Source organism: Schistocerca piceifrons, chromosome 2, assembly GCF_021461385.2.
Source record: "Schistocerca piceifrons isolate TAMUIC-IGC-003096 chromosome 2, iqSchPice1.1, whole genome shotgun sequence".
Lineage (NCBI taxonomy): Eukaryota > Metazoa > Arthropoda > Insecta > Orthoptera > Acrididae > Schistocerca > Schistocerca piceifrons.
Window position 1 is genome coordinate 533619919 of NC_060139.1, and position 10522 is coordinate 533630440.

General features: G+C 42.7%; 1 non-coding gene across 1 annotated transcript; it reads left to right on the plus strand.

Moving 5' to 3' along the window:
- Positions 1-3977: 3977 nt before the first annotated feature.
- Trnat-ugu lies at positions 3978-4051 on the plus strand. The gene has a single exon. It is a non-coding gene; the product is annotated as a tRNA-Thr (tRNA).
- Positions 4052-10522: the final 6471 nt, after the last annotated feature.

The following is a 10522-nucleotide window of genomic DNA, read 5'->3' on the forward strand; positions in this document are numbered from 1 at the left end:
GAGGTAAAATAGTCCCCCATTCGGATCTCCGGGCGGGGACTACTCAGGAGGATGTTGTTATCAGGAGAAAGAAAACTGGCATTCTACGGATCGGAGCGTGGAATGTCAGATCCCTTAATCGGGCAGGTAGGTTAGAAAATTTAAAAAGGGAAATGGATAGGTTGAAGTTAGATATAGTGGGAATTAGTGAAGTTCGGTGGCAGGAGGAACAAGACTTCTGGTCAGGTGACTACAGGGTTATAAACACAAAATCAAATAGGGGTAATGCAGGAGTAGGTTTAATAATGAATAGGAAAATAGGAATGCGGGTAAGCTACTACAAACAGCATAGTGAACGCATTATTGTGGCCAAGATAGATACGAAGCCCACACCTACTACAGTAGTACAAGTTTATATGCCAACTAGCTCTGCAGATGACGAAGAAATTGAAGAAATGTATGATGAAATAAAAGAAATTATTCAGATTGTGAAGGGAGACGAAAATTTAATAGTCATGGGTGACTGGAATTCGAGTGTAGGAAAAGGGAGAGAAGGAAACATAGTAGGTGAATATGGATTGGGGGACAGAAATGAAAGAGGAAGCCGCCTGGTAGAATTTTGCACAGAGCACAACATAATCATAACTAACACTTGGTTTAAGAATCATGAAAGAAGGTTGTATACATGGAAGAACCCTGGAGATACTAAAAGGTATCAGATAGATTATATAATGGTAAGACAGAGATTTAGGAACCAGGTTTTAAATTGTAAGACATTTCCAGGGGCAGATATGGACTCTGACCACAATCTATTGGTTATGACCTGTAGATTAAAACTGAAGAAACTGCAAAAAGGTGGGAATTTAAGGAGATGGGACCTGGATAAACTAAAAGAACCAGAGGTTGTACAGAGATTCAGGGAGAGCATAAGGGAGCAATTGACAGGAATGGGGGAAATAAATACAGTAGAAGAAGAATGGGTAGCTTTGAGGGATGAAGTAGTGAAGGCAGCAGAGGATCAAGTAGGTATAAAGACGAGGGCTAGTAGAAATCCTTGGGTAACAGATGAAATATTGAATTTAATTGATGAAAGGAGAAAATATAAAAATGCAGTAAGTGAAACAGGCAAAAAGGAATACAAACGTCTCAAAAATGAGATCGACAGGAAGTGCAAAATGGCTAAGCAGGAATGGCTAGAGGACAAATGTAAGGATGTAGAGGCCTATCTCACTAGGGGTAAGATAGATACCGCCTACAGGAAAATTAAAGAGACCTTTGGAGATAAGAGAACGACTTGTATGAATATCAAGAGTTCAGATGGAAACCCAGTTCTAAGCAAAGAAGGGAAAGCAGAAAGGTGGAAGGAGTATATAGAGGGTCTATACAAGGGCGATGTACTTGAGGACAATATTATGGAAATGGAAAAGGATGTAGATGAAGATGAAATTGGAGATACGATACTGCGTGAAGAGTTTGACAGAGCACTGAAAGACCTGAGTCGAAACAAGGCCTCCGGAGTAGACAATATTCCATTGGAACTACTGACGGCCGTGGGAGAGCCATTCCTGACAAAACTCTACCATCTGGTGAGCAAGATGTATGAAACAGGCGAAATACCCTCAGACTTCAAGAAGAATATAATAATTCCAATCCCAAAGAAAGCAGGTGTTGACAGATGTGAAAATTACCGAACTATCAGCTTAATAAGTCACAGCTGCAAAATACTAACACGAATTCTTTACAGACGAATGGAAAAACTAGTAGAAGCCAACCTCGGGGAAGATCAGTTTGGATTCCGTAGAAACACTGGAACACGTGAGGCAATACTGACCTTACGACTTATCTTAGAAGAAAGATTAAGGAAAGGCAAACCTACGTTTCTAGCATTTGTAGACTTAGAGAAAGCTTTTGACAATGTTGACTGGAATACTCTCTTTCAAATTCTAAAGGTGGCAGGGGTAAAATACAGGGAGCGAAAGGCTATTTACAATTTGTACAGAAACCAGATGGCAGTTATAAGAGTCGAGGGACATGAAAGGGAAGCAGTGGTTGGGAAGGGAGTAAGACAGGGTTGTAGCCTCTCCCCGATGTTGTTCAATCTGTATATTGAGCAAGCAGTAAAGGAAACAAAAGAAAAATTCGGAGTAGGTATTAAAATTCATGGAGAAGAAATAAAAACTTTGAGGTTCGCCGATGACATTGTAATTCTGTCAGAGACAGCAAAGGACTTGGAAGAGCAGTTGAATGGAATGGACAGTGTCTTGAAAGGAGGATATAAAATGAACATCAACAAAAGCAAAACAAGGATAATGGAATGTAGTCTAATTAAGTCGGGTGATGCTGAGGGAATTAGATTAGGAAATGAGGCACTTAAAGTAGTAAAGGAGTTTTGCTATTTGGGGAGCAAAATAACTGATGATGGTCGAAGTAGAGAGGATATAAAATGTAGGCTGGCAATGGCAAGGAAAGCGTTTCTGAAGAGGAGAAATTTGTTAACATCCAGTATTGATTTAAGTGTCAGGAAGTCATTTCTGAAAGTATTCGTATGGAGTGTAGCCATGTATGGAAGTGAAACATGGACGATAAATAGTTTGGACAAGAAGAGAATAGAAGCTTTCGAAATGTGGTGCTACAGAAGAATGCTGAAGATTAGATGGGTAGATCACATAACTAATGAGGAAGTATTGAATAGGATTGGGGAGAAGAGAAGTTTGTGGCACAACTTGACCAGAAGAAGGGATCGGTTGGTAGGACATGTTCTGAGGCATCAAGGGATCACCAATTTAGTATTGGAGGGCAGCGTGGAGGGTAAAAATCGTAGGGGGAGACCAAGAGATGAATACACTAAGCAGATTCAGAAGGATGTAGGTTGCAGTAGGTATTGGGAGATGAAAAAGCTTGCACAGGATAGAGTAGCATGGAGAGCTGCATCAAACCAGTCTCAGGACTGAAGACCACAACAACAACAACAACCTTATTCACCATCTTGACCAGTGTTGCCGACTGCCTACATCACACAACCGCACTGGGCTGCTACTACTGACCGACCGCTCTGCATGACGACTATTAGCGTACTGCACGCGACGACTACTGACAGAGTACTGCTCTCAACTAGACAGAGCTACAGACTCGCAACGACTGACTGACAGACTCGCAACGACTACTGACAGACTGAGAACCGCTCCCAACACTCGCGCGGTCAAGCGCATACCCTCTGGTCACAGATGCTACAATGCCTCGCCATCGCTGCTGCGTTACATACGTGTTTCAAGTTTCACATAAGATATTCGCAGACATTCCATTTCAGCAAGCCTTCGTACAAACGATTTATCAGACAGTATCAGCAGCACTATGACATTGTTCCTTGACAATCTTGTTGCATGTAAGACCATGTCATCATTGCATGATCAAGAAAAATTACAGAAAATCTATGACAGTAATTCCGCTTTGTGTAGATATTGCCAGCCTCTTTAAATGTGAGTAGAACTTAAGATAATGCCCATAATAAAAATACAGAACACCTTCGTATCCGATTACAAGATTAAGGCTGCTCCAGCACTGTGCTCTTTTTGTAGAGGTACCACAGATCACCACCTGTCCTACTTTACAGAAAGGACAAGCCTCAGAATCCCGCGTTCTGTGAAGAGTCGTGGACGTCCAACCATTTAGCGACTAGTGGTACTTTCACCATCATTCTACCGTTTTCGGTAGATGCTCACGACAGTGGCACGTGAGCACGTGAGCATTCAACAAACTTCGCGTTTTCGAGATACTCGTTCACATACTCTGCGTAATAATAATCTGCGCTTTGTCAAAGTCGATTATCTCAATGGATTTACCCATTTGAAGTCCATATCTTCGCTGAGTGATCCCGCGCGAGTGGATGGGCAAAGTATCTATTAGGAACATTACGTATGTAGATTGTGGACAGTTGGGAATGTGGGTCTCACGCGAAGTGTGCAAGGTATAAGTCCCTGCAGTGTCGCTATTCATCTGTGTCCTCGGTGGCTCAGATGGATAGAGCGTCTGCCATGTAAGCAGGAGATCCCGGGTTCGAGTCCCGGTCGGGGCACAAATTTTCAGCTGTCCCCATCTAGGTATGTCAGCAACACCTGTCGGCAGCTGATGGTTTCAATTAACTATCATTTACATATATTTGTTACCGGTACCGCATCACGTGACCGCAACGGCACTGGGCAGCATCCAACGTCACGGTAGGCAGTGGTTCAAATGGCTCTGAGCACTATGGGACTCAACTGCTGAGGTCATTAGTCCCCTAGAACTTAGAACTAGTTAAACCTAACTAACCTAAGGACATCACAAACATCCATGCCCGAGGCAGGATTCGAACCTGCGACCGTAGCGGTCTTGCGGTTCCAGACTGCAGCGCCGTTAACCGCACGGCCACTTCGGCCGGCACGGTAGGCAGTGGTCATAACGTTTTGGCTTATCAGTGTATGTCGGAGGAGCTTTCGTTATTGACTCACGTCACTATTAGATATCTTCTGTAGTCAAGAATACGCGCTCCACTCACCACGGAACGCCGGTCGATGTGGCCGAGCGGTTCTAGGCCTTCAGTCTGGAACCGCGCGACTGCTACGGTCGCAAGTTCGAATCCTGCCTCGGGCATGGATGTGTGTGATGTCCTTAGGTTAGGTAGGTTTAAGAAGTTCTAAGTTCTAGGGGACTGATGACCTCAGATATTAAGTCCCATAGTGCTCAGAGCCATTTGAACCATTTTTTCACCGCGGAACTCAAGAACCGTAATGTTTAATTATTTACAATTGACCTTTATAACCTAAATTAATGAACGTTTGAAATGAACTGTGTTATAATTACCAAGAGTGTGAAATTTGATTGTCAGCGGAGGGAACTATTGTTGGACTCAGTGATCCTTGTGACTGACTCACTTAAGTGTACCGCCTAAATACAGTCATCTTAAAGAAATTCGTAAGGACCGTGCTAATTGTGAACTGTGTCATTTTCAGATAAATGTGAACATTGATTGTGTGCCACAAATGAACATTCAGCTTCACCACTAGACAGTGACTGAAACGTTGTGAGTTCCGGCCAACAAAATTACGCTAATAATTTTTCGTGGTGGAAAGACAGATCCCAGTGCTTAATAAGTGAACTTGGCATGGAACAAAATGCATGTTTTACGGTCATGTAAAATACGGTGTTGTGCACATCTTTGAGCAAATACCATCTCGCACTCATTTGAATTTTCAGCTTTGATGTGATCAAGGTTGGTGCTACCGAGAACGAGACTACGAAATGCAGGTCAGTTTCGTCTCACGTCGTGCAGTGCTACCCAAAAAGGTAAAAGTGAATGGTCGTGCTGTACGTGATCCTACCAATGTGTCAAGCAGATAACGACGCAAAATTCAAAACCTGCATCTTATGTGGCGCATCAGTGAAAGAGGTAGGAGGTCAATACGAGTTAAAGTAGGGTATTAGTAATAAGAATAGGAATGCTGTTTCTCAGAAGGATTGGACTCCATCCACCATCACAGTACTAGCACTGTTATACTTGTTTTACGTATGTTAATTGAAATACCGATCATTTAATACACATTTTATAAAAATTTTAAATAAAGTAAAAAAAAATCAGGTTTCGATTCCGTTCTACAAAATACACAATTTAAATTAACAATCAATTGTGTGACGTGTCTTACGGAAAGTGAAACGTGCAGCAGTAAGTTGCTGTAGCGGTACGATATCTGACTCAAATATCTGGGATGCGCGTTCAGTTCACACAATTTTCATCGGTGAAGCGAGTACAAGGGTAACATGTTATGTAACCTCAGTTGTGCATGATCAACTTCATAAGCTACCTTTATGTTATTTCCGCTGCAGTTATCGTCATATACATGAAATTAAGTACATTCACATAGCCAATATATCAAATTGAAGCAGTTTCAAGTTTTGGGCTTTCCACGATGCAGTAATACAGATTTCTTCAACTTATTTCCCTTAAAATTTCACCAAGATCTCTGTCATATTCAACAAATTCCGTCTGTTATTAAAAAATGACTTGAGTTTTCAGGCAACTGAAATGGCACCCTCGGCCACCTTTTTGGGTCTACCGCTTATCTGACTCGTAATTACGATGCTTAACAGGACCCAGCTTGCACTGGTGACAAGATCGTGAGTTCACTTGTTGGTCGGATTTTGGGTGGTAGCTGTCAGGGTCCAGTGACTCATGCGGGTTGCAGCCTTGATTGCTAATGTGCGCCCGAGTTGGATACTTGGCAGCCCCTAGGTGGTGTCTGATGACACTGTTATACGTGTCAGCTTAGTCGCTATAGCAAATAAGACCGTCGAGGGCTATTGATGCGGCTTTCGTTGGGCATACGGTACACCTGTCACGCATTACCAACTGCTCCTACCAAGTTTGCAGTTTATGAACATATCATGCCTGTTGAAAGACCACGTATAACTCTCGAAACTTCGTTCTTCGCTGGTGCATTTGTCCGAATGTTAAACGCAGGATAATACACTATGTCTTACATACGTCCTGAGAGCACATGTTTAGTGCCCTGTTCATTGACTCGACATTTCGTAATGCGGTTAGTGTACTCCCAAGGGTGCTTCGGTAATATGCAGTAGCCCTGTCTTCCCTAACAAAATGTGGAACTAGAGCCATAGTTTGCCAGAGAACCCCATGAGTCTTAAACCTTCTGCTACACATATTTTAAAATTAAGTTCATCTTGGAGGTATTGGAGAAAGACAAGTAATACGAAGCAAATAAACGTTTGAAGCTAATGAAGATAAAATTTCCTTTCTTCTTTAGCTTATATCGTCCATTATAGCGTAAAAATTACGGTAGCAGCATTTCGTAATAAACAGACTAATAAGGAAAGAGATGGCAGAAGGAAGTGCGACAGCGCAGTATGAATCTTGTAAAGGTACTGTCGAGCTCAATAGACGTCATTATGACAGACACTTATTGTGTTTTCAAAGAGACGCACTAAAAGGCTCCTGTGAATAGCGCAGACCATTCTTCGCTATCCGACTGTACGCGGTACTGTTAATGCCGAAGCATTGTGTGTTTGTGTATTGCTTCGTCACCAGCTCTTGTGAGGAAAACACTGCAGGACTCTCTATAGACAGTCCGAACAATATTCACCGGTAGTCTATTAAATAACAGCTGTTAGCTCCCAGGACATTCGTGTTAATTATATATTGAGAGACACGTAAATAAACACCACCCTATTGTTAGTGAAGATGCCATTAATTTTTGAGTTCAGTGTTATGACTAACTGAAGCAAAAACAGTAAGAAGAGAGAACGGATAAATCCTGCAGACTGCTGGTTAAATTACTGCGAGTGGAAGAGACTATTCAAAAGGTCCTCTGGTACGTCAGACGCCGCATGATTGTATTGTTTCTGTGGCAGCACATAGAACGTCAGTTATTTCTCCTTATGCCCATTTTTGTGCACTGCATCCAAGCGCGGTAACTGACGAAAAGCTGTAAGCTGTATACCTATATGTGGTAATGATAATACAAAACAACACTACTTTTCTTCACTGATGTATTGTAAGAACTTTTTATGAAGCGAAAAGACGTCGCCTTTAAATGTACGTTGATTTCAGAGTATGCCTAAAAATGATATCTCTCATGTAGAACAACTTGTCGAAAACTCCATCCTTACAACACAGATATCTGCATGTACATTTGTAGTATCTTCTCGTAGTGCCGTTGCCTTTCAAGTTCTTCACCCAAAGAACGTATAACATACCGGCATATCAAATCGAAAGCAATGTGTTACAGCCTCCTCTTTAACATTCGAAACGCAACATTAAACTGTTTCTCTAGGACAGTCAACAATATGTTCCAGGAGTACTGGTCAATTGTAATAGTGTTGAACATTCACGTTATGAGCCATCGATTGCATTCCTTTCCTTCTGCGGCATTACATCAAGCAAAATAGGCAGAGTCCTGGGAAGACGAGACGTCAGGTCTGTTTTCCGACCTACTGAGAAGACAAAGCAGATGCTACGCCCTATTAAGGACAGTCTCTGCCTCAGGATTTCTGGATTTTACAACATCCCATGCGAAAGCAATTACAGCAGTCAGTCCATCCGCATCGTTTCCGACCGCTGTGCGGAACATCAACGGCAAATTAAAAATCGTGAGCTGGAGAAATCTGCAGTTACTGGTCACATCCTCACAAACAAATATGAAATACTGTTTGAGGAAACAAAATTTTTGTTCCAGGCTCCCACATACTGGCACTCTATAATTAAAGAGGCTGTATAAACAAGAATGTGTGAGAAAAAATGCAACCGTGACGGCGGATATAATCTTAGCACTGCATGGAAGCGATCTCTTAATGCAGTGAAGAGCTATAGATACCTGTCGCAATGTTTACGCTACGTCGGGAGCGGTGACGCAACCAGCACAGACGTGGACCCCATCCGCGGCAGCTTGACGTAACTAGCGACCGATCAGAAGCCGTCTTTGGGCTACAGAAGGCCATCACAGCAGAGACTTTGACAGTCAGTTGTTCCTGACGACGACGACGGTGGAAATCGTCGAAAGCTGGAGGTTTTACCCTGAAATAACGCGCCAAGAAGTCGGAGAATGCTTTGTGCAATAATGCCGTCGCGAAAGACTTCGTTCTCAGGAACGGTCAATATTCAGTAATATGATATGAACGAGCATTCGAAGCAAAAAAGTAAACATGGGCTCTAAAATGCATACCTTAAGAGCAATGAGCACTTGTTCAATACAGGGTGTTTCACCATTCATATTATACACTTCCAGCGACTGTAGAAGGGACTTAATAGATCAAGTTTTACGCATGAAGCCATGTCCGAAACGACATCTAACTACGCTACAGAGCGTCGACCGTTTAGGGGCCGGCGCCTCTAAATGTGTGTACATTAAGGGTGACACCGTGATCATGTTGCAAACTTTCTAGGACGATGGAAAATATGTGTGTATCAATTTGAGGTAAAGGTCCTTGTACCAGAAACGAATGAGTCGCAAGTTATAAGGGAAAACCGTTCTGGTACCTCTGACAGTGGAATACATGTATTAGCACTGTCGTTGCTAAGATTATAGGGTAGATAACTTTCAGAGGTTCTAGTATGGGCCAAACCAAGGAAAAATATGTCCAGTAAACAAGGGCTTTAAAATGCATACGTGAGGAGCTATGAGCACTTCTTCATCTTCGCTACTATGAAACACATCTATTGAACAAGTGCTCATAGCTATTAAGGTATGCACATTAGACCCAATGTTTACTGGTCACTTTTTCTTGTTTTGGTCCATACTACCATCTGTGGAAGTTCCTACCCTACAATCTTAGCAACAACAGTACTGGTACACGTATTCCACTGTCAGAGGTACCAATGGCATCTACGTGGGTACTCCGCAAATGACACTTAAGAGCCTGGAAGAGGATTCATCGAACCACCTTCACAACAATTCTCTATTATTCCAATCGTGAACAGCGCGCGGAAAAAACGAACACCTATATCTTGCGTGAGCTCCGACTTCCCTTGATTTATTGCCGGCCGCAGTGGCCGTGCGGTTCTAGGCGCTTCAGTCTGGAACCGCGTGACTGCTACGGTCGCAGGTTCGAATCCTGCCTCGGGCATGGATGAGTGTAATGTGCTTAGGTTAGTTAGGTTTAAGTAGTTCTAAGTTCTAGGGGACTGATGACCTAAGATGTTAAGTCCCACAGTGCTCAGAGCCATTTGAACCAACCTTAATTTATTATGATCATAGTTTCTCCCTGTGTAGGTCGTAGGTCGTAAGTCGACGTCAACAAAATATTTTTGCATTCAGAGGAGGGAGCTAGTGTTTGAACGTTCGTGAGAAGCTTCTGCCGCAACGAAAAACGCCTTTGTCTTAATGATGTTCACCCCAAATCATGTATCATGTCAGTGACACATGACGTTAATACAACGTGTTGTTCTTCTTTGAACTTTCTCAATGCACTCCGTTAATCCTATCTGGTAAGGATCCCAGACCGAGCAGCAGTATTCCAAAAGAGGACGGACAAGCCTAGCGTAGGCAGTGTCTTTAGTACACCTGTTACACTTTCTAACAGTTCTACCGGTAAAACGCAGTCTTTGCTTTGCCTTCCCCAAAACATTTTATACGTGTTCTTTCCAAAAAATGTTCAAATGTGTGTGAAATCTTATGGGACCTAACTGCTAAGGTCATCAGTCCCTAAGCTTACACACTACTTAACCTAAATTATCCTAAGGGCAAACACACACATCAATGCCCGAGGGAGGACTCGAACCTCCGCCGGGACCAGCCGCACAGTCCATGACTGGAGCGCCTTAGGCCGCTCGGCTAATCCCGCGCGGCGTGTTCTTTCCAACTTAAGTTGTTTGTAATTGTAATTCCAACATATTTAGTTGAATATACGGCCTTTAGATTTCATTGATTTATCGTGTAACCGAAAAAAATTGCTCTGAGCACTATGGGACTCAACTTCTGAGGTCATTAGTCCCGTAGAACTTAGAACTAGTTAAACCTAACTAACCTAAGGACATCACACACATCCATGCCCGAGG